Source organism: Drosophila hydei, unplaced genomic scaffold (assembly GCF_003285905.1).
Source record: "Drosophila hydei strain 15085-1641.00,03,60 unplaced genomic scaffold, DhydRS2 tig00000001-arrow-pilon, whole genome shotgun sequence".
Lineage (NCBI taxonomy): Eukaryota > Metazoa > Arthropoda > Insecta > Diptera > Drosophilidae > Drosophila > Drosophila hydei.
The window spans coordinates 11,514,567-11,540,114 of NW_022045643.1; the positions used below are offsets into that span (position 1 = coordinate 11,514,567).

Below are 25,548 nucleotides of genomic sequence, written 5' to 3' on the forward strand. Positions count from 1 at the left end.
AGGCGACAGAGAAACCCAAACAAACTGGGTGCCAGACAGACACCCTCATGAATTTTGCAAACGAATCGCACATGCTGCGTGTGTGGAGCTGGCACCATCGAGCCCCACTGCCAACTTTAGCTGCTTTTCGCATATGTAGACACCAATCGTAAATAAATATTTTGATTTATTGTCTCCTCTAATATTTCCGCACAATTTATGCTCGCAGCTCGAGCATTGGGAAGTCGTATAATTAATATGTTTACCCGGCGTATGCGCTATCTTCATTTCTGCTAGCAATTGTAAAGCATTTGCCACTTGCGCCGTAGAGATGGGACTTAAGGTGCAGACTTGATTCAACTGTTGAATGATATTTTGTGCCTTCGAGTATATTTAAACCTATTTATGAGCTCCTCCATGTATATAATGCCTAGATATTTAATGCCAGATACATGTCCACACTCATAGGAAGTGGATAATCGAGGAAAACTGCTTAAAACATAAAGTTTCCATATGACATCTTTCTTACTCCTAATATACTTTCTTTACAGCAAATATCTATATCAAATTACCTTTAATAGAGAATACATTGATTAACCTACTTTCACGTACTTTCTTTCTTGCTGTGTTAATAATAAAAGACTCTGCGCTGACATTCTTCTTCCATGAGTAATTAATGGTATGCGAATTTGTAATATAATGACAAGCATTGGCAATTTGTAAAGAAGAGAACATATCAAATTAGTTATAGAACGAATCGATCTTTAATTTGATTCAGCCTATGGCTATTTAAAGGCTGACAGATCGAGATCCCATAAACCAGTATACAGAAGATTAAAGACTCGTTATGAAGTTGACTCTACTGATCACATTCTTGATGACAGTCGCTGGCGCAATAGGTATGATTCTTATAAATTCTTTAATCAATGACAAACTATACCTGAATGCTATTTCAATGTAGGTGGTAAGCCGGAATGCTGCAAGCGTGGTTGCCATCTTTTAGAGTGTAGTCAAAAATAAAAATATAGATATTTGCTCAAAGAGTCAAATATATACATATATTGCTTGTCAATATAATGAAAATGTATAAGCTTAAAGAAATCATAATTTCACACAGTATCGCAGTTGTACATCAGGCATAAAGAATCCATTTTGAAATTATCTGTGTGACAGACAGCCAGAACGAATCAAGCATTTGCCAGTTTGACAGCAGGCCTGATTGAGTCGCACAGTTAAAATATTATATAAGATGGCAATGCATAAATCGAGATACTCTGAGCATTGGATTTACCAGATATTTCAACTGTCTGAAGAGTTCAGGAGTAGTTCAAGTGCTGCTACTGTCAACTTTCTGGCCCAAAGGCTCTTTCAGATGCTCGTCGTTTAGCTCTTTTGGTTAAAAACAAATGGCCAAATGACAAAACGTAGAATACCCAACTAACAAACTAGCTGCAAAGGCCGCAAATATGCCGAAACGTTTGGGCATTCGACATGTCAGTTGGCCACAGACGACAGAGGACAGACGACAGTCGGCAATCAGCCAGGCTGGAATTGGAAAGGGATTTGCTTAAGTCCCACACTCGCTACACCCCAGTAGCCCTTGACAGGCGCTTCATTGTCGCTATCATTGTTGTCAAGCGGGCCTGAAAAAGCAAGTTAGGGAACGGCAGAAGGCAACAACTTTACGCACGTTTCTCGTGCATCGTATGTCAACTGTGGTTCGTTTTGCTACACGCTCTACGAGGGCATTCAAATTATCTAACGAAATGTGAAAGAGATGTCTTCGAGTACATAAATTACATCCATCTAGTTCTCATCTGTTAGCGAGCAATATTCATAGCATACAATTATGTTCAAGCCCGTCGAAGGCGTCCAATTTAACATATACGGAATACTAAATCGTTATATAATTCGGCAATTTCAGTTGTTCATGCCGTTTCAATCAATGCTTTATTCAACTATAAGTCTGATTAGCTGTTTTATGTTTACATTAGTTAAGATCTGTTAGAACTAAGCTGTATTTTTAGATAGGGTATAAACTGTTTGGCTTAGTGCTGGAACTCTTCTTTTTTTGATTTTGTTCTTCTTTTTTTTGGCATTCGGTCGGAGCCCCAAATTGATGAAGGGTTTCATTTGATTTGGTTGGTTTGCCATTTTTCTGGTTTCACCGCCTGTTACACTTGTTGTACTTGTGCTGTGTGTGTTGTTGTCGTTGTTAACGCTGTTGCTGTTGTTGTTATTGAAGAGAGCGCTTGGAGCATGTCTCCCTATAGTCACATGCACAATGTCACACTAAGCTTAAATCAACATTGAACATATGCTAGTGTTGAGAAAATGGCTTAAACTTCCATATGGCAATGAGAATGCCTTAAGAAAGGAAAGAGGAAGAAAATCTACCTATACACTTTACCTAGAGTAACAATGAATCAGCATTAATTGTTAGATTATGATTCTACATAATCTTATCTATTTCATCTTTACTTTATTTACGCACTAATTATATGAAGAACAAATTAAATTATAATTAATTTATACGAGAATTAGTAACATTTATTATTACGCAAAATAGGGTATTTGATAGCAGAGTATTTGTTTGTGTTTAACTGAACCAAAAGTGTTGTATGCAGCAATGTACTGAAATTTATATCCTTACAGATTGTGCGATACTGATATTGCACTTCCTTTTGGAATGTTTCTGCATTGAAATGTTTTTTTTTTTAATTTGTAAAATTAATTTTTGTTTCTTTTTGTTGCTTGCTGCTTGAATTCAATCGAATAATTCTAATTTTGACACTAGCAAACGCAAAAATAAATATATTAAATTTTGAAAATAAACTCTTTTATATAAAATAAATATGGAAAATTATAGTTTTTCTGAAAAACATAATTATTTTCAGGTGTAAAGATTGTTGGTCGAACGTCGAAAGTCTGCTAACGTCACACAGAATCTATATATATTACAAATTTAATTTTTAAATTTAGTTATTGTGACCATGCCTCTTTCTGTCTATTAGATACATTCGCTAAAAATATGAGACTTCCAATCAAGGTATATTTCGGCAGAGATGGGTCTGTGACCTGAGATACAAGCGGCAGGTGCATGTATTAGTTATACCTTTGAAGCACACACCCAACTCATGCGCGGAAAAGCCATATTAGCTTGTATTGATTCTCAATGATTTTGTCAAATTTAATGCCAAAACTCACAAAAGCTTGAACTCATCAAGCTTTCCTTAGCCGTCAGTCACTTGTTTCAAACCTTCATAACTTTTTATGACTACATCAACCAGTAACTGAATGAATTGACAAATATGAGCAATGCCAAAATGTATATTTCTAGGGTATATTGTAGTCGATACTGCTGCAGAAGTCACTTTTGTTGTAATGCAATTTCACATTCAACCGTAACGAACTTTACCAGCCAAAACTTAACGCATCTGTTGCCACTTGCAACCTGCTGTTGCAATGCTTTTACATATTGCAGTAACAGTTACAACCTGTAGATGGCGCTGCCTTCTGGGCCACGTATGCAAATGTGCCAGCGCTGGCTCATTGAAATCAATTTCGCATGAAGGCAAAGATTCAAATGGCGCCATATGAGATCCACATGCAAGTGCAACACACGTTGCCAGCGGTTAAATGAACCGGAAGTGTTTTATGCAGCAAAAGATGCAATTATTTATATGTGTGTACATAGTCTGTGCGAGTGTGGGTGTGCACACACACACACACATATATATACATGTATATATGTATTTTGCACTATTTGTGTTTGTGTTCGCCTGGGCAAATGCCAACAAACGTGCAGAGCTTTTGGCATTTGCATGCAAGCGCGCAAATATGAGAAGCCAAGTCCAATCCTCCATTTAGTGGGTAGCTGCCACTTTAATACCCTGTACGGAATGGTAGTAAAGGCCATATGGATTCAGTTGTTTTTAAGGCAATTTTGCAGTAATTAATTTTGTGTTCAACAATGATTAATTAACTGTTAAACAAATTGATCAGCAATGGAAAATTCTCTGTAGATCTGAACTGACTACTAGATGCTAATCTCTTGCGTCTACAAGTTTTTAGTCTAGGATAATTCTAGCCCAGCTTACCCCGCTAAGGTACACTTAGTTGATAATTCTGCAATTTTGCTTTCTATGCGCATCGTGCTCATTCCACTCGTCGCCTCTATGCCCTGGGTAGATAGAGATGGCCTGCGTTGCACTTAAGTGCTTCAGCGCTTTGTGTGGCATTGTGTTTGGTTGGCAGAGCAGCTCTGCTAAACGGCTGCCGGACAGACGTGCCAGCCTCCAGCTAAAAGTCATTAGTTGCAGTCAAAGTACACAGGACGCTGGACAACAGTTGGACAACGGCTCACTGCTGTCTGACGATGATTTCCACTGTGGCAGCGCTTTTCTTTCTTCTCAAATGGAATGTGCGCTGCATACTCGCTATTTAATTTGCTAATGTGCCAGAAACAAACAAAAATGCATCTGCGCTGTGAAAAGAACAACAGCAGCTCGCAGAAGCAAACTATGAATATATATTTGTTATGTTAAAGACTTAAGACATTTAAATGGTTCTTGTTTCGTTTCTATTTGACTTTTATGACATCGAGCGATTAAGTGGAGTTAAGTAGAATGCTGAATAGCAACTGGTAGAGTTTAAGTAATATATTGGGCTTATACTAATTATAATAAGGATAAACTATGTTCATGAGATATGTAATAAAGAACCAGTCTTGAGATTGTAATCGTTAAAGTCCTCTGTCTGATAGATAATAATTTAGATAATTATTTAAAAAGTAATGCAGAAAACTACATACAATATTACTTATATAACTATATACAAATTGATTTATAATTTAAATTCTAAATTAATTCTTTGCAGCTAAGTGATATATTCCTCTGTAGCTTGGTGACTGTGGATTGCAAGTTCGATAATACAATTTTCTAAAATTTCACAAATTTCAAACAAAATTTGTTTCAGCAGCAGCTGACTATATAATTTCTTCTTGATCGATGCCACTATACAGACAGAATATACAATATTTGAACTACATGTATCTCTGGGTAATAATAAATATATAGCTATATGTACTTTAAAGGTGGACCCCACCAATGCGTACAAGTTTCTTGCAAATTCAAGTTAATTTTATAACTCTTAATGTTCATAAAATGTTCATTTATTTTACTGCAACTTAGTTATAAAACTACTTATCTCAAAGTCATATACTGAATTTCAACTTCGCACACTGTCAGACTTTACTTGCTGTGGAACAACTACTTACAGAAAACTTAAAACTTGCAGCATATTTTGAGGCAATTTTTCATGTGCGATTCGTAAGTTTTTACAGAATGCTCAAATGTAAACTAATTTTAAAATAAATTAAATTTATGTTGTTTTTAATTATATGTTAAGATTACTTTTCTACACTCAAAGGGAAGGATCACTGCGTGGAATTGTTGAGCGCTGCTTGTCAGTTCTCTCAACTTCCAAGTTGCTTCATCACAACGTTGGATGACTTAAGCCTATTAATAATCGAATGGCAAATTTGTTTAAATATTTCAATGCACGAATGTTTTCGATAACTTTAACATCTGGTAAAATATAGTTATCGAAAGTAGTTTCTCTCTCGTTTGGCCAACAGCTTGTTCCTTATCGATTTAGTTAAGTATACGCAGTTGACTTAACTTTTCACTTTGAGAACATTAAGGCAGAAGCTTAATTAGTTAAAGTCTTTAGTTAATACTTGTTGTCAAAGTTGTAATTGCAACATGACAGCCCGCTCCATCCACAGCTATCGAAGTGCACCTAATCGAACGAAATTCCATTGACTATAGTCAATTGAAAAGTTTCCCATTTTCATTTTTTCTTTTGCTTTGACTTAAGTTTAATCCATGGACTATATCGGCTAACTTGTCACAAGTTTTCCTCTTTTCTTATTTTCCTCTCCTGTTTTTGAGTGACATTTTTCGCACCGAAACTTTTGTTCAACGCAACTTCAACAATGTTTTGCCCTCCTCATCCTTCGTCTTCTTCTTCATATTGTTGTTGTTGTAAGTCATTTTGGCTAAGTGGTTTTACGCGCATTTCGCACTTGCGAAACAGTTCAGCAAAGTTCAGCTGTTGACTCGCTGTTTACATGTGGAAATTTGTTATTGGCTCAAAATAATTTCACATTATCATACTCGTTCACGAAGTGAAGAGAGTATATGGGCTTTGTGTCATGCTCTAACAAGCGCTCAATTCATCTCTTTGTTTAGAGACATGAATCTTAGACTCTATCTTCGTTTATGCAATACTATATATCACATGTCTATATTGTATATATATCATATATATATCATATATACAACTACCACAGCTTATGCGCTAAAATCGCAAATTTTCCAGACTGACCACAGCATAAATCCTCCACAGTTAACTTTATAAATTCTTTGGTCCGCCCATTGAGGACTTGAATTGACTTTGAAGCTTTTTGTGAATGCCCAACGAGTATTATGCAATTGCTTGCTACTTTCCTGCTTATGTAGAGCCTGGTAAATCAAATATTCAGGAATGTACTACCCTAGGCAGAGAGAGGAAGGCTGAATATTTAAATGAGATCAGCACTGAGTAGGGTATTTGATATGCAAGCCCTGTCGACTAGATAAAAATAAATATTTCTGATTGAATTTACTTGTTAACATATGCAGCTGTTAAAATTTAGAAATAAACTAAGTGATGTGGAATTTCTATATATGAATTTCCATTACCTTCAGCATTTTTACAGCAACATGTCCTTCCGGTATTAGCTTTAACTTGCTGCGCGGTAACTCTACCCCGGTGTTAAATTCTGTGGCCTCAGAATGAATTCCCGCTGAAAACGATGCCAGTGGAAGAGCCTGAGGCAGGGCCACATGAATTGCAACAAACCAGTCAAAAGCAAATGGAGACACATATTTTAAAGCTTCAGTCGAACAGAGAAGCCTGCCACAGAGTCGCACACATAATGGCCATTTGTTTGTAGCCGTATGTGGTTGTGGCTCGGAACGCTTTGGCACAATCAACTACTGAGTTAGCAATTTTTTGGAGCTGGCAAACAAACCTTTTCGTAACCCCAAACCTACCAGCCGGAACTAAGGTATCCAACCATAAACCGACCACTGTCTCCCTCTCTACCTCTCTCTGACTCTGACGTCTGCATTTGGGTTGTCTAACGAATGATGCTGTTATGGTTTCCGGTCTAAAGAAAAATTGTAATGTACTCAGTTGGACAAACTGTGCTACGACTCGCAGCTGCGCCTCGGCACGGGCCCCACATGAGTTACGGTCGCACATTCGTAATGATTATGTTGCAGCTGCTGGCAGACAGTTAGTCGCCTGCCTAGACCTGGACTCATACACGCACGCACATACACATGTACGGATAGAGAGTGAGCCAACGCACATTTTCTCTTTTCAGGCTTTCAATTAGAAAGCCAAGTTGACGCTCCCAATGGACACGACCTGGTCTAAAACTGTTTATTAATTTTGCCTTAACATTTCCACAGCTCTCCTGTTAGCGCAGTTGCCATGGTAAACTCATACTCTGAGTGCAATGGGGAATGTTACACAGAAGACAATCAGCCGTCTGATTGCAGCCAAAATCGTACGAGGCTTGCGGCATAACCTTGCGGTCTGTAACCAATATATTCTTAGCATTTCATGACCTTTAAATTCACAGTTTTGATTTGCTTGGCTTCTTGGAAGCGGACTCATTGTTTCGGGAGAGATGAAGCTCAAATTAACAGGGACAATTAAACGAAAACGTAGGCAGTTTATCTCTATAATTTATACTACAGCAACCACTCTGCGGCTGGTGCCACATTTAGGCTTGATTGCGTAATTCTGCAAATTATAGACTGCGGCAGCGGCAGCATTGTGGTAAGCCAGCGTTATGTATATTCAACTCTCATGGTAATCGAAATTATCACAAATTACACCAGCGACAATTGCAGCTAAATAATAAAGGCAAATAAATCAATTGCCTAAATAACAGAACAAAGAGAATTCAGCATTGCAGCCAAAGTGCAGTTGAGGTTGATATCTGATAGTTGATAGTATTGATTAAAGTTTAAACTATTTTTAATTTCTATTATCAAATATCTTCAGTCAAGCTGTAGTCGCGTCCACACACACAATTTGTAATTTTTAAAATGTTTGTTCTTTTTGTATTGTCAATTTGGCAAATTGCATCAATTATTGATTGACCTCTACCTGCAGCCCTGTTTGACAACTCAGACAAGCCTCCCCTGTGAGTGCTGCGAATTCGTCAAGCCTTTGTCCGTCAATTCAATATCCAATAACAAATACAATAAGGCTGGCATTTCACTGCAATCAACTCAGTCAAATAGTCCACAACGGTCGTTGGCCACTCGCCCTTCAACTGGGAGCCGAGACGCCAGACGCCACTTGCTTATTCCAAGCAAATTTCAGGCTTTTTATATATTTATTATGTGCTCTTCAGATATCTTAAAGAAGTAAAGTTAAGTATATTAAGTTTAGGCAACTTTTAATCATCATTTAAGATGTTCCTCAAATGTACATACAAATATGATTAAATCGTGTTTGAGTCACATCTTTAAGTGCAGAATTTGAAATTCATAAACTCCCATGTCTAAAAAATAAACGATTTTTTAATTAATTCTGAGAAATATATGTACCTGGGCTGATGTAAGCACTGTGAAATGAATCTGCTGCAATCACGAACGTTTTCAATGACATCAACACACACACACAGACATACACTCTTCCACTCATTAACCAAATGACCTGGAGATTAGCCAGTGAAAAGCTCAAATCTCCATTTAAATGGCTATAAAATGCAGTACGATAAGTATTATCGACTGCTATATACCCTTTAACCACAGTCTGACAATTTGACTGTGGATAAGCGCTTATTCCGTTTATTACGCTCATTATAAATTCATCTCACATATTAAAGTTGCGTTCATTTTAATACGCAAGCTCAGTGGACACCACCTTCGACCACATAAATCTCAAGTGTATGTGAGTGAGTGGTGCGCATGTGGTTGCCTCGAGTGGTTGGTCATAAAAAATTGTCATTAGCATGCCATGAATACCGAAAAAACGGAAGCCAAAAAGCTAAGGGACCGCAATGTACAGAGCACGCCACATGCGACACTCTTCTGGTTGTCCAAAAGAGCAAAAAAAGAAGAAAATATAAGTACATTTGTCAGGCAAACTTCAGAGAGACTGTGCTCGAGTTGAAGTTGTCACAGATCGGATACAATTTATATTTATTTACGGAGAGAGTCGACTCGAAACATAAATCAAATGATTTGAAAGAGCTTACAAATATTGTACCAGCTAGATGTATACACAGCATAAATAAATACCCTTTGAGATGTCAGCACATTAATTCATGTATCTCTTAGGGGCCAAAGGGCTCTTAAGTTAGCTTAGGGTGGAACTTCCTTAAAGAGCCAAGCTGCTGAGTTATGTGAGTTGAATTAATTTCATAATTATTTAATACGCGCTGACAAAGTTTTCTGCTACTGCCTTGTCTCTTATGTAATTCCCAAACTTTGTCACAGCCCCGCAAACTTTGGCCATTTGGAGCATTACGTATACGCCCCGTGTCGAGCGTTGTCAAAACTTGTTGGCATGCCAGCATTTTAATTGAAAGTAAAACAAAAAATAACTGGCCCACCTCAACATAAGCCGAGCAACTTGTTGCTCCCTGTGAGTACACTTGGGACTGCTCGATTTGCCCTGCAGATGCAGTCAGGCCAGTTTATTTGGCCGTAAATTATCAAGTGACAAATCGCTTGTCTGCACATTTGTCCTATGTGTTCTGCCACTTGTTTGTTTGCTCTGGAAGCCCACAAACACGAGTAGGTTGGCATGCAGCAACAACAACAACAGCTCTGACACACAAAAATACACAGTAGACAATGACTACAACGAGCACATCAACACGCAACAATTGACACATGTGGCATCCACAAATGACTTGAACCGAGTGCGGATATGTTCATCAGAGTGCGAAATTTGAAAGACAATTACTTAATTGCCACAGCTCACTAGCCGTTTACCAACTATACAGATACTTGCCTTGAGTACACAATTCGTCATAAAAAGAAGAATTTCTTCTCTCATTTCTTTCACAGTTCGGCAAGCGACATTTGATTGGCACTAAAGCGAATCAAGTATGTGAGAAGTGAAAAACTTAATTAACTTAATTAAGATTTATTCCTGTTGCAATAAAAAAATAGAAAATCTAATTTGGATTTATCTGTTAACTGCCTTCTTCAGTTCCTGTTTAGTAGTGAAGGAGTCTATTCCCCTGCTAAGTTCGAGTTTGTTAAAGCAGCTTCTTACATAAATATATCAATTTATAATGTTACAAAATATGTTGAATTATATTGAGCTATATTTATTATTGACATTACGAATGATGCTTTAGCCAGGTTCAAGCATGACTGGCCATGGAATTAACGGCCATCTCCTGATGGCTTCAGGCCACCTTGGGGATGGACATATTATATATTAATTTTAAAGAAAAGACAGCTCAGCATTAACTGTTGTATCTCAAACAGCCAAAATCCTGTTATGCATTCGCCGACTATTCGTGAGTCTGGTTAAATCGACAATAATTTGGCTTTCTCGTATAGGCAGTTAGTTTTTTTTTATAAAGGTAAGGTGATTAATTTATGATTTTTTGTGAAAAATGTGTAAAATTTGAAATAAAATAATATTTAAAGAGCAATATTTACTTACGTTTTCAGCTAGGACCACGTTCATCACTTAGCTCATTTGAATTATTGCAAATATTTATGAGCCATTAATTTCAAATTTTGCGCAGCTTAGCAAATAAATAATTTGCATGAGTTTTGCTCATTTGAAATGCTTGCCCAAGTCAACAGTGAATCGAATATAGGAAAAAACCACTTATTTATTAATTTTTTATTCAACATTCATTATTTATTAAATATTTCATTTAATTTAAAACGCATTCTGTATTTGCCATTGAAATTAAAATTAAAATATGTATTTTAATTGGTTTTTATTGATAGCTAAATCAATTGTAATACTCTTCTGTGACGGCTTCTCATTGTTTCTTTTTTGTTTTACTCTTCACTTAACAATTTAAATTTGTATATTAATGTAAACACACATATTTATAAATATATATATTTATATTTTTGTATTTTTGTATTTGCCAATTGAAATCTAATTTCATTCATTACTCGACTTTATGTTTGTGGCTTAGCTCAATTTAAAACATTTTAATTTGCATATTGTTATGCACAATCAATTAATACAAGTTGCTATTGGCAATAGAAATTGATTTTAAATTTTCATATATATTTGTTTCTTTATTTTTTAATATTTAGCTTAAGTTTTGTATACTTTAATTACCTTGTCAATGTTTAACATACAACAAACATTCATAGATTTCATGCTTATGTTTCTTAAACTTACGATAAAATTATAAAATGTTCGAATATTTGAATATTTTTTTTATTTTGTCTGAGACTTTTTTACTTATGAGTCTTTCACATAGAGTTTTCTACACATACATATACACTAGACATATGTTAGTTCTGTAGCTTAGTTCGCCTCTAAATTAGTTTAGTATCAACTATTTTAAAATGCTCCTTAACTGAGTTTTAAGATTAACACAAACCTTATGAAATAAGTTCTCAATTTTATAATTTTCTATTTCAATCTTTAGCCTAAGTCTATAAGAATCATAGTATTTATTTATTTGGCTTAATATTTTCTTCTTTTTTTTTCTTAATAAAAATTCTTTTGAGATATCCGTTGAAATCCTCGCTTAAGTGACAAATAAGATTAAAAATTGCATTTGTGCTGTGAGTATTCATACATATATATATATTATATATTCATATTCACATTCATAGTCGTAGTCATAGTCATATTTGTAGTCATATTCACATTCAGATAAACCACAAAAAACATTTCATATGTCAACTTTAATTCGTTTTTGTTACTTTTTACTTTCTCTAACAACTAACATGCATTACGTATACGCCGTGTAACTCTTCACATATGGCAAACCAAAAGTACACGAAAATCGCTGACATTTTTTTGAAAGCTTAATTTGCAGGACATGCAGCACATGCTTGAGTTGCAGAAAACAATTTGAGACTATAATTGTATGTCATACTTTGCAACATGCCTGACATAAACTTTCAAAAAAACTGGGGCTCATGGTCAACAGGACTTTGCATACTTTTGGTTATTTGCCTCGTTTTTTATTTGCACGTCATTTGCAGCATTTGAGACTTGCGTTGTGCAACTCGAAAGATTCAATTTACTTTTATGCTAAACTATTTACTGCATGAAAACACTTTGCAAGCGTCTCGAACAGTTTCCTCTTACAACTAGTTAGCTTAGACGTCTAGGTTAATTAGTTTCTCCGAGTGTTAGGGGCTTACATAACTACAATATAATCTTGAAATACACATCGAAATAACGTCTAACTGTTGATTATATCTAAGACCTTTCACTTGCCTTGCATGGCCACTGTTAGTGAATGTGACTGTCTTCCTAGAGATATATATAAATATTTGAATTGGAACTATACTGACTCAATCTCGCTTAGAAAAGTCGAGACTGTTTAATCGCTCTGATTGAACTGAGTTTAATTTCAATTAAATGTCTTTGAAACATCCATCAATTGGCAGGGAAGGGGAGGGTGAAAAGAAGTCGTCTCGTTCCAATTTGCTTATTTTCTATCAGCCTGTCATTCGCTCGAACAATATTTGCCTCCACTTGCTGTGGCCTTCACAAATCCCATCAATGTCAGGCTTAGGCTTACTTTATTTGGCTAGCCATTGTTTGTCTTCTTTTCGTATTTTAAGTTAGCCAAATTATTTTCCTTGGTTCTCAGCTATTTACCTTTTGTTGTGGTTTTTTGTTTCTACATAGAGAGCCAAATGTCTGCGTTGACAGATTTACGCGCAATTGGCCCAAAAATTGCCAAACGAAATTTAATTCCGCCAACAACGGAATGCAAAAAAACCAAAACAAAAAAATAAAAAAGGAAAACGTGCGACAGTTATGCGTAAATTTGAAATTGAAATGGAAGTGACGCATAGAGGCCAGCCATAAGGGCTGCCAACAGTTTAATGGATTCTCTTGACTCCCTGCAAGGCGGCACAACTGCTGCGAGAGTGCAGAGCGAGGTAACAGAGGAAATATGTATATATATGTAATATAGAGTACGTTTAGAATTGGTTGTTAACGCCTTTGGGGCCTGCCTAGATGCGACACAGACATAAACTGACTCCCGCAAACCGCAACGCACACTGAGAGACTTGATATCAACGATTTGAGAAGCTGCTTGAGCCAATTGCTTGGGGGCTCTGTTCTCAGTTCTGTTCCAGCGCAGCAATTTTCGCATCGTTGTCACTTTATTTGGCATTTATCAGCACTTTTCGCGCCGCACAATAGGACTACAGCCACACCCACTCGCCAAGGCGACCATGCTCTGGCATTGTAGTTTATGCCACATTCCCAGACCCTTTGCAGTCCTCGAGCTCGTGCGCCTAGAAATGTGTTTCGAAAATCTGTAAAATAAAAAAAAAATACTTTAACAATTTTATGCATATTGATTCGAGCTTGTAAAAGCAATAAATTGGTTTACATCAATTTTACAAATTCAGGGCGCACACACCCAGTCACTTAAATAAGCTGTGACACATCGATATGGCTGTGAAAGCAGCTTATGCCAATTTGGCTGACAAAGCGCCTTCGAGCCAAATGCATTTCGCTGGCAGCTCCGAACAGCTCTTGCCGAACAGCCTGGCAATGTATCTGGACATAAGCGCCGCATAATTTCGAGTCTGGCGTCGACTTGATGACCATGTCATGGCGTGTTAATCGCCACTGTCAAGGCCAAAAGGCAAATGAGCAGTAAACAAATGAATGAATAAAAATACTTCTAGCAGACGCGCCCACGCTGCTCGGACAGCACCCGCTGGCTGCAATTAGCATTAGCCACTTGTTGCAGCTCATTCGGGGCCACGGCCATTGCCGCTCCTCTTGGTCTACTCCTTGTTTCTCTACTCGCAGTCGTAATAAACTAATATTACGTATACGCAGCATTGACATTCCGCAGCTAAGCTTATTAAAATTTTAATTACTTACAATAGCTTTTAGTTTAGTTTTTTATTGCCAGCTTGTACTTAGAAAAGCGACAAGTCAATGTGAACAAAGAAAAAAGTACTCCATAAAATATGGAATGAGTAAGCATGAAAGAAGGGCCATTACATAAAGTAAATGGCATTAAAACTGGCTCAGCAGCTTTGTATAATAATTTAGTTAGATTTTAAATGTATTTACAGATGTGTTAGGAGATTATTAATAATAATTGATGGTCACGAAAACATGAACTCTTTTATATATATATATGTATCGACGCATATATAGTCGATAGATAGATAGAGAAGAAGAACTCAGCCATCTTTTGAAGTTTACTAAATGTGCTGCAACCCGCTGTAATTGCTGCACAGGCTGCCCACCATATTGTCTCTATATATTTCGGTGACAGAATTATTATTAGATACTATCGATATTAACATCAATATATATATCCAATTTTTTCATTTTCTTCATTTTGACTAAGAATCGTCCCAAGCTGTATCAGCTGTATACAATGTCAGTCACTCAATCAATTCACGTGCTCTACCCAGAAAATTTTGCCAATGGACACAAACAAATCTATGTAAAGTTACTTTCCACAGAAGTTGTATTCTGAGCACAAGTTATCATGTTGCGCTTTGCACACTTTGTGTCCGCAGATTTATTGGATATACAAGGATATGCAAGTTGCGCATATGAGTTCTACTTCCGTTCATAATTAAACATACTTGTCGTCTTTCGAATAAGGACCGAATAGAATTTGTTTGCTGTCTTGCCAAAGGGACACATTCTTTAATGAAAACATTTTCTTGATTTCTCGTCTTTTGATTACATTCCTGGATTCTTAATTTGATTTTCAATGCCGCTCAAGTGCACACAGTCAGGTGAATGGGGATTCAGAGCTTAATATGGCACATGCCAAGCACTCTGATGATGATCAGCTTAATTTGTTTTTGTGCTTTGAATTTATATTAATTCGCGCTTCGACTCTGTTACTTTCAGCCCTTGCCCAAGGTTTGTGGACCGACGTCGGGCACAGTTTTGCTGGCATTCAATTAAAATTCATCGAAATGCTAAAAATAATGAGCAAATTCCAATGTTAAACAAAATATATGTAGCAGGGTATAAATATAATTTTATAATTTTAGATGAAGATTTCAGTTGAGGGTTTTAATTTGCATTTTGTGTTAAAGTCAATTTAAATAGATAGGCGCTGTGGAATACCTTACAGAAACTCAAGTTCTTTGTCAGTGAATAAGTTGTTTAGAGGCTGATTATCATTATTATACATAATTTGTTAATAGTTGGTTAGTTGGGCCAATGAACCTAAGGCTCAATCAAGTCTGTATGCTCAATCAAATTACTAATTCATTGGCGTTTACATTTTCTGATTCGATTCTTCGGATGTTAAGCGCTGATTTGGGAAAATATAATTGAAGCCTTTTAATGAAATTTCAAGTATTGTTTATCATTTGTTGGGGCGCCACAATTCTGAAGAATAAAATGTTTAGCATTAAAATAAATATTCATTAAGAAAACGCCATGGTAGAATCTTTAAGGACAGTCCGCAACCTACATTAAGGCGACCCAAAGGCTCCATTGTTGATAATTGAAACGAAATTTCCTCGCCAGTCACAACTAGCGTATAAGAAATGCCGAACTGAGTCGCAAAACAAAGGTAAACTTGCCTTGAGCCTTCTATGGAATTCGGTCTCTTAGTTGCCTTTTACAAAGTGTGCAGAGTGCTGGAACGAGTTCCTGGCAACTACCTTTAATGCCACTTTATTAAGTATTCATTATTGTCAACTTGCCTTGTGGGTACTGCGGGAATCGAGGGAACTGCGAGAAATGCGGTTCTGTGGTAAAGTCGAACCCAGCCGAACCGAGCCGTGGGCGAGAGTTGACCAGGCTTTAAGGTAGGTCTGCTGTGGTCCGCTGAGAGCAACTACATCTGCGAGGTGGAACATTTATTGCCCACGGCACATTGATGTTTATGTAATTAATTTTAATTGCAGTACTTTTCTCCAGCTCCGCTTGGGCGCCAAAAGTTTCGGTTTATTGCTTTGTTATTTTGTTTGCTCTTTTACAGTTTTATTATGGGCAACATTTGTTTTCATGTTTGAAGATGACAAAGTGCTCGCTTGGCAGCGACAACACAACAAAATCAATAATAACAGCAATCAAATATTTAGCTACACGGCGCACAGCGCGTATGCGCAATAAATAAATCATTAACTATACGGGTAAATAAAATGAAGCTAAGAAACGCTTAACAACTATCGTGCATGACTTTCATATACCTTGAACACTGTAACCACAGCCATTGTATGCGCCAAACAACTAACAAAGACCGGCCCAACGGGCGTATACGCCACGACTAAATTATTGCGCATACGTCCAAATACAATAGAAGCTAAGCATTCATTGTGTGAGCTCATAAGTATAGTGGAACATCGGAGAACAATTGTAATTGCATGACTCTCATATATCCTGTAATATTCCCTCCTTATGCACTTAATCTAAATAAGCAGTTTGAGCACTTGCGACGATTGTGCTTAGAATAGATAGCATAACGGGCACATACCCTGTACAAGGCTACTCCATTCATTCCATGGCATGCATAAATACATTATGCAAGAGGCAATTAAATACAAATTAAGTATATGATAATTAGTAGAGGAGCTCCCTCGATACTTTGTATTTGTCTGCATAATATCTGCCAGCATATTTCGCTTTCGTAACTTATTTCTTTGATCCCGAACCAGGATGCCCAGTTAGTTAGCCGAAAATGACTATCTATTAGGCAGCTCGTCTTAGACTTTGCTTTATGGCATCGCCGGCTCGGAGTGGTCTTTAAGTTGCCTCAATTAGACAAGCTGTTTGCTGCGTGGGTGGCGCTTGGCCAAGAGGTCCTGGGACCAAACACGGCACATGCAGACTGGACATGCACAACCTGCGGACGTGCTGGCGAATGTTCATTTTAATGAATCGCATGCTAAATATAGTCAGCAGCAGACGCCAAACCAAGCTAAATGAGTTGCTAATTAGGCCGACTGACAAACACAAAAAATAAGTAAAAAGCAAAGGCTCTTGAAATGAAGCAAGCAGATAGCCAGGGCTATTAGCAGGCCAGAATCTGTTGACTGTGTGACATCATCCGTTTGATGTTATTATCAAATTCTAAAATCCTGCTCAAGTCACACTCTGTCATCGCCTTTTATTTTTATTTTTAAATTATGCGCGCACAACAAAATAATTATAGCAAGGGCCGACAAAAGGCATTTAAATATTACAAATGCAGAGTACAACAAGCCAGCAGAGCATTTAACACTCACGCACACTCACACCCACACACGCACGCACACACTTAGAGAGAACGCAATGAAATTTAATGAGTTAAAAGATGTCCCCTCAAATGCATAAAAGACCTCCGGAAGTAGACAATGGGCTAGGCCCCGGCTCTGCACAGCACACAAAAGTAAACTGATGTATTTTTAATTGTTGCATATATTACCATAGATTTAAATTACATCATGGGACCCATGAGACAGCCAAATTATGTTTATGTTTGTGTGTGTGAGTGTGAGTGTGAGTGCGTGTGTGCCCACGCAAAGGCCAAAGTTCATCCAGATCCTCGAATAACTTGACGAGTTAATGAGTGCGCAAGCACGCGTAACACTTCATATATACATAGCACCGTTAACATTTTCATTAAGAATATATACACTTGATTCGCTCAAATAATAATCCATATTTTTATATGCTCTTAAATACATTCGCAACACTGTTTCAATTACTTAACAAAATATTTTATTTATTGTATTGCACTCGTGCATCTATTTCAATTGTTATTCTTTTTGCAGTCTGCGAGCTGTGAGTTCATTAAAGTGTAGTTCCACTGTATTTACATAAATGTATATTCTGGGCAGCGCAAATGCAAATATTTGCTGTGCTTGTGACAACAAAGCAGACAAGCAAAAAGGCTTCAACAGGCGCCAGCTCTCTCGAGGTGGAATGGGCTCGATTGGCGACTTTTTTGTTTTGTTGTCAGCTCGAAATTATTTCATATCAAGTTTCAAATGCTCGTCAGCTGCGAATGAGATAGCATTATTTGCTAATTAATAACTGTTGTCTATTCGACCTAGATCAATACAATCGATTTCAGAAATTTCACATGCTACAACTGAAAACTTTTCCCAAAGAGCTAAGCTGATTGAGTGAATTGTGGGATCAATTCATATTCAACTGTATTTTCTTCTATAGCATACACTTTTGCTGGAAATTAATCATCACCCTACTATGCGATTCTCATTAAGTCAGATGTGCCGTGATTTGATGTGGCACATAAACAAATTATGCTGTCAGCATAATACGAAAGCCAGATTAGCTTTTTGCTGCGCTGTGGATTAAGCAAAACTAAAACATTACTCTTCGATTTTCATGGAATCAACTATGTCGTCGGTTTGGTTATGCGCTTTAGTTGTGGTGTAATAAATCATCCCTTCTACTCTCACCCACTCTCCCTGTCTCTAGCTCTTTGTTTTTCTATTACTTTTTGTCCTATTCCTAATCCTCTCTCTACCTCTTCTTATTTACATAAATGTCTGCGTTGTTTCTCGTATGTAAGCCTCTTTAGGGCCTTTGAGCATTCACTCACATATTTACTTCTAGCTTAGACCAAGAGTAATTCATATGAATATAAGACTCAAAAGAACAAATTCGCAAAGGGAGCTTTGCGAAATGCGAGATTTTTGCGGGTTCACATGATTTGAAAATAAAAGAGAAAATCTGAAAAATTCCAAGTACTAAATAACTGTCCGACAGCGGGAGCTAGAAAAACTTCATTTATTTGCGCATTCCATTACTTATGAAGGTCGGCGCTTAATTTGGTTGCCGTGCCAAGAAAAATGATGAGCAATTTGCCCGGGGCTATCCTGGGAGCTGTGTTAAACGTGGCGACAAACTTGCACGTTGCGAACTACTCGTCCGAACTGTTCTTCTGTTTGTTGTTGTCACCGACGCAGTCGCTGAAATATTTGTGTTCATAAATTGCGAATGGCCCAAGTCGCTTATGTGTTTAAATTATGTAGCATTATTCAAAATATTAACTTGAATTCACACAAGGACATCAAGGACAAGGCGCTGAATGTTTGTTGGTCTGTTGTCTCTTGTCTTTATTTGCAAGCAGCCGTCGGCCTTTCCCCTCATATTTTAAAGAACATTAAATTCTCGTTTTTTATAAGAACATCTCTTTTGCAATATTTTGTGAAAATTATCACAAACTCACACTCCCGCTGTGTGGCCGTCCACTGTTTAGACCCTGGCTGCGGTTTGTTTGAGCGCTTATGAAATTAATTTGGCTGCGGCATGCGTACAGTGCGTATTAATGTGTGCGGACAGGGCTCGTGACTCAAAAAGCAGAGAGAATTTCAATTTTAATTCACTCACAACGATTAAATAATGTATAAGTTACCCAGGCAGGGATTTTGCGGAAAGATTTGATTGATATGCTGGGCACGTAGGTGGGCGGGGCAAAAAAGGAAACTCAGCGACAAATCGAACAAGCAACAGGAAGCTGAGGACTGGGCGGCCAAGAGGTGGAGCACAGATAATATTTAATATATATTATAATGATATTTATCTCATCAAGAGTAGCTGTGTATCACTTCAAGTTTAAGTAGTATAAAAAACTTTCACGAATAAGCAAGCTCTTTTAGTAAAAGTAAAAATGTTCAACTTAAGGCAAGCTACTTTTCAGCTCAGTCTGGAAGCAAAACTCAATCTTATGCCTTAGGTCAATGTTGAGCTGGAGTACATTAAAGTCTCGCCTTGCATACATTTTCGTTTAAATATAATCCCGTAGTCAAATCTGCCGCCTCAACACTTGTTTGAATTCAACTACGATTTTATATACCTATAATCTTCTATAAAAAAACCAGCTTCATCCACCGCCTGGCCGGGCTCTGAATTGATGTTGTTTGTGGCGCTGGTCCAAAAAAAAATACGCTCGTAAAATGAATGATTATTTCGCACTCATGTGTGGAAACGCACACCCATTTCTAAGAACCGAAATCCGGACAAGTCTCCCTCGAGCCATAATGACATGCAGGTCCTCAACATGTTGACGAGCTGTCGCTCGTAAAATAAAATAAAATAAAATAAAAAATAAAGCGAACCAATGAAATAGCTGTGAAGCATAGTTATCAGAGCACAGAGCACAGGGCCCAGGTCCCCAGTGCCTCAGAGAGCTCGGACTGGCACCAGGCCGGGCCTGGGATTGGCTGCACGTCTGGCGCTGATATCAATCGCAATCGAGCTGCCAACTCTGATTAAAATAATGATAATGTTCACTTCAGTTTTTGTCATCTTTTTTTGGTGTCTCGACTCTGATTACTTTTTCTTCTGCTTCGCTCTTGTTGAGTTAATGTGATTGACTCTTGGTCAAGGAATACGGCTGCATTAATTACAGCAAAAAAGCGCGTTAATGACTATTTCTGACCTTAAGGTTTTTCTGGTAACAAAATAGGTAGGAGCAGGTAGGAGCAAAGGCTCAGAAAGAAGTCAGAAATTTGCAGGGTATCAACTAGTCGCGCAAGCTGCGTATCTTTGTTGCTTTTGATTTTTTGTTGCTGTAATACCTTGAGGCAGAGTTATGTGTGTACCTGGACCATAAATTATAGGGCGTGCAGCTGCCAGCTTTTCCATATATATGTTTTTTTCTTTACATTTTTTTCCCCACATTTTTGTGCGGACACGCCCATCCAACTGGCCTGGCTCAAAGGGAACGAGCACAGCTGCCTTTCTGGCACATTTATGGTTATATTTTTAACAACTTTTGTAATGCTCTTTGCCAGGATTCTTTGCCTTCCAACTGAGCTTTCGTTTTTTCGACTTCCCCGAAAGTTTTCAACTGGCATTTAGCAAAGTAAAAGTTTTTACTACTTTTGCATAGATTTTCTTTTTCGTTGCATAACGCTGATATACCATTTACCAAAGTTACAGAGTATGCAGGCCAAAGCGTACCGGATCAACTGCGTAATACCTCTTCGTTAAGCTTACATAACTTGAAACATCTCCCCGAAATAAAAGGTTCAAAAGTATTTTTATAGTATTCGTAAATGTTTTATAGGGTATCTCAGAGTCATGCCACTTGCGCTGAAATTGCTTTGCATCATGCTTCAAAATTATGACCACCATGTCGAGAGATGTCTTTGTTTATTTTCCCCATTCAGTTTCATTCTTTTTTGCGCTTTCTTTGCTGTTCGCACATAAATTAAGAAATGACGTTGAAAAAAATAAACACTGAAATTATTGTTGTTATTGTTGTTGTTGTTGTTGTTGCTGCTGCTGCTGCTGCTGCTGCCTAGTCTGACAGCTCGTGAAGAGGCCTGCTTTAGCCGGGCAACCGTGACATGCTCCAAAGTCCCGAACCCGAGCAGCTCAAGCGCCACCCGCTGACAGGTGTTTCGTGCTTCTATGCAATTACAACGCCTCGGCGAGTTACGGCAAAGGAAGCTGGTTCCAGCCCCAAAAGATACACTTCGGGAAAATTCGTCAAATTCATTAACACAGAGTGAAAAACAAACATATGTTTGCTATTTGAATTCTCAGCTAAGCAATTCTCAGCTAAGCATTTTCAATTACACTTCTCTTATGAATGTCTTCTGAGGCACTCATCATTTGAATATAAGTTTTCTGCGAGTGTATATTCCCGTTAGCTACACCTGTTCATATATTGTCTCCATGGGCTAGGCATTTCTCTGATTTTGTATGAACATTTTATGCTCGCCGCTGCATAATTATTACAGCAGCGCAATGACAAAGCCGAATCCTTGAAAGAGGCGACGCGTCGACTCAGCCTCTGGCAGACGGCCTTAAGTATTCATGCAGGCACGGATTGTGTTAACATTAAGTATACGTATTATGATTGTATGCGCAAGGGCTTTGTTTGCCAGGACGGCGAGGCAGATATAAAATTACAAGTAGTTAAATTGGATTTGAAAGGGAAGCTGCAAAGGTAGCCCGAGATTGACAAACGCTTTCAAATAGGGCTCAAATTTCAATGGATCTTGGGAAAAGACAGATATGTGAATAAATAGAATTTAAAGCCCAATTTGACAAAATAAACATACAATTATTATAACGATTGAAGAATTTCACAATTTTTCAATTGTTTTACTGCATAGACAAGAACTTACTGAAGCTGAAACGAAACCCAGCACAAATATTTAACCACTTTGGTCTATTGCTTCGGCAATTATTTAAAGGCGTTTTTCGTTTCATTTAACTTGTAATTATTAACTTGGCTAATGCCAGGAAATAGGCAAAAGGAAAAACGGGCGAGGGGCGACTGGCAGCAGGCAATGCATTCAACTGAGCTGAGTTGCCCATGAATTGGCTTTTCAAGTTTAATAAGAGTCAAGCCGCAAGCATTTATATAAGTTTCCTCTGCTCGACTTCTGCTGCTCGAATCATTAAACACGAAATTTAATTAACTGTTGATAAAGTTGCTAATAAACGCGCATCCGCCTCGCACCCGGCAGCAGAGCCTGTGGCTCATATTAAGTGGCATTAAGCTCTGCTGTCAGCGCAACTGCAAAAATTGGAAGAACTGCCACTGGGTGTGGCACGAGTGACCCCCAATCGCCTTCCAATCTGGCGACCTAGCTCTTCTGTGGTCAGTGGTGTGTGCTGTAGTGTGTGGTCATAAATTATATATAAGCAGTCGCTATTTATGCTGAACTCTGTTGAACTGAACAATCTTTCACCAGGACTGGCCACGTGCTGACCAATGTTTGCTATCCGCATCCGTTTTTAGCATACCTGAAGTTCATAGCGCACGTGTAGACAGCGCCACCAACGCCCTCCAGATATATGTATTTCATATATATATAAATGTGTGTGTGTGAGTGTGTATAACTCGATTCGACACTTCTTGCCAAATTTAATTGGGCATAAACGCCGTTCGCTTTTATAGACGTTTCCCATCAATAACACAGTCAGCTGCAACTGCCCATTAAACTTCGTCACGCGCTCTGCACACTTGGCCCAAGCAAGAATGTAAATATTTATTGAATAAATATCTTGAAATGTTGATTAATTATAAACAACTTTTCATAAGCTACAAACAAATCGAAAATATTTTTATACTACAAATAAAAAGAGAAAAACTGAAGATAAAAACAAATCGTATTCGATACGATTGCTTGAGCTTTTAGTTTGCAGAAAGCGCGCTTAAAGCTTTAATCAGCTTTAGCTGCTCTGAGAGTTCTGAGAGTTCAGAGTTCAATAGAATTTTCCTTAACAAAAATCTAAATAGTTATTATGCAAGTTTCCCACACAGCAATTTCTATTCTATATTGGAATGTGAAGTGCGAGATTTTCGATCTTTGCGGTATTTTACTTGCTCAACTGCGGCATTCAGCCCAGTGTGAATTGGCAGCTAGGCGAAATGAAAATTTGGCACTGCTATGAGCTACGTGCCTGGCATACAGCAACGCTCCCCACTTGCTTAGGGCCATGGCAACAGTCGTCATAGGGCACTTTTGATGAGTGAGTTAAATGCTTCAACTGTTTGTTTGCATGACAGACAGGCGGCAACCCCAGGCAGCTCTTTAGCTAGCATAATCGCTAGCCACATTGCAGAGAATAGGCAAAGATAGCCTAAATGAGGGTCTCTTTTGGCTAGGAAGCACATTCCCATATTTATTGTATTTTGGCGTAATTTTTATGATTTATTTATCATATACTCGTAGTAACTGGGCAAACTTTGGGTCGCTGCCCCCACATTTTATCGAATAAAATTTATGACCATCAATTTTATTTCGATGTGTGCTCCGAGTTTTTGTTTTAAGCGCCCAAACGCCGGGGGCCTGGCCTTGTGGTCGGAAAAGAGAGAGAGAAAGAAAAACAGTTGGTAGAAAAGTTTAAGCTCATAAATTCTGTGTGGCATTCAGCAGGTGTTGGCATATGTGGGCAGGCTCGGGCTTTCCATGTTGTGATAGCGCCTACATTGGCGAAAAGCTGTTCTCACCTAATCTTGACCACTTTAAATGTATTTTCATCGGCCTAATAGTTTCTTACCTATGTTGTTTTTCTCCAGTTCCGTTTAATTGTTTGCTCAACACCTTGGCTAACTTCCTTGCTGACAGCAGGGTTCCTGCCAGGAGCTCTCATTGTTCCTGGCTGCCTCGCTCGTTCGCCATACAACATAATAAAAGCTTGTTAACTTAATTGCTTAATTGGCCTGGCAGTGCCCTGGCCAAGGGACGATTGGGGCAACAGAATCGGGTATGCTGGCTAAAGCAGCGCAGCGCAGCGCAGCTCTAATGAAAATGTTGTTTTCCCTTTTTACCTCACACATTAGGCTGATTAGACACGGGCAACGGGAATAAAAATAGAGCCATGTGGATATAAGTACATTCCACACACGCATGCACACACGCACGCACACACTCACACAAACACACACATGTTTACGTGGAACGTGTTGAGTTTTACATTACTAAGCTAACTCTAAGCTCACGCCCCTTGATAAGTTGTAAAGGTAAAAAGGCAATTGCATTTTTATTTAATTATACTCTAACCAAACTCGTGTCTTTTAACTAATTGCCAGGTTTAGTTAACAAATGAATTCTTTTTGAAATAAGTATATATATTATAATTATATACATCTTGGCGTTCACATTAAATGTAATTAAAACTAATTTAGAATGTAAAAGAAACTGCAATTAGCAGAAGTGATCTTAACATCACACGTATGTACATATACTAAAATATACTTCAATTACATTAATCTGTTAACTTACATGAATGTAAGAGGAAAGCTGCACTGTTATTTACATAAGTCTATATGTTAAGCTATATACATACGGGCTAGTATTGTAGCTGTGCTACAACTAACATAATCAACTGTTATACGGTTGTACCATAACAGACTTCAAGTTTATGTTAACTTACATTTCAGACTAATGTCAAACTAACATTTGTGTAAACTGCTGGAACTAACATAAATGTTCATTTGATATGAAATAAGCGATAATTATTTTAATTCAATATATTATAAAGAGTACTTCAGAATTCCACTTTCAATACAGTTAGCCCTGTTATTCAGTAAAGAGCGGAGATTTGCCTTTTCAAGCCAGACAGACAGCTGATGCGCTATCGATTACAGTCTCTGCTAAGCCAGTCGCCCCGGAGCTCACATGAGGGACAACCGATGGCAAACGTCAATTAGACATTTTTGCCTTTTACCATTTACCATTCGCCATTTGGCAAAGGGAACTTCATTAATCGCTTTTATTTCCTTCAACTGCCAGACTGTCGGTCTGTCAGTCAAGCTGGCTTATGCACCAGCTGTCGTCAGCATCAATCCGTTTTAGCTAATACACATATTGATGTGGATGTTATAAAATATATATG

At 37.9% G+C, this 25,548-nt stretch overlaps 1 protein-coding gene and 1 long non-coding RNA gene across 2 annotated transcripts in view; one reads left to right on the plus strand and one right to left on the minus strand.

Annotated features, from left to right (window-relative positions):
• The first annotated feature begins 806 nt into the window (after positions 1–806).
• On the plus strand, positions 807–1,002 carry LOC111600985. Its single transcript, XR_002751515.1, has 2 exons — positions 807–878; positions 941–1,002. It is a non-coding gene; the product is annotated as an uncharacterized LOC111600985 (long non-coding RNA).
• A 10,885-nt stretch (positions 1,003–11,887) lies between these two features.
• Positions 11,888–25,548, minus strand: part of LOC111600958 (prolactin-releasing peptide receptor) — a 37,960-nt gene continuing 24,299 nt past the window's right edge. The window contains exon 3 of the mRNA XM_023317337.2: positions 11,888–13,553. The gene's annotated coding sequence lies outside the window, so the exon portion shown is untranslated. The remainder of the gene's footprint in view (positions 13,554–25,548) is intronic.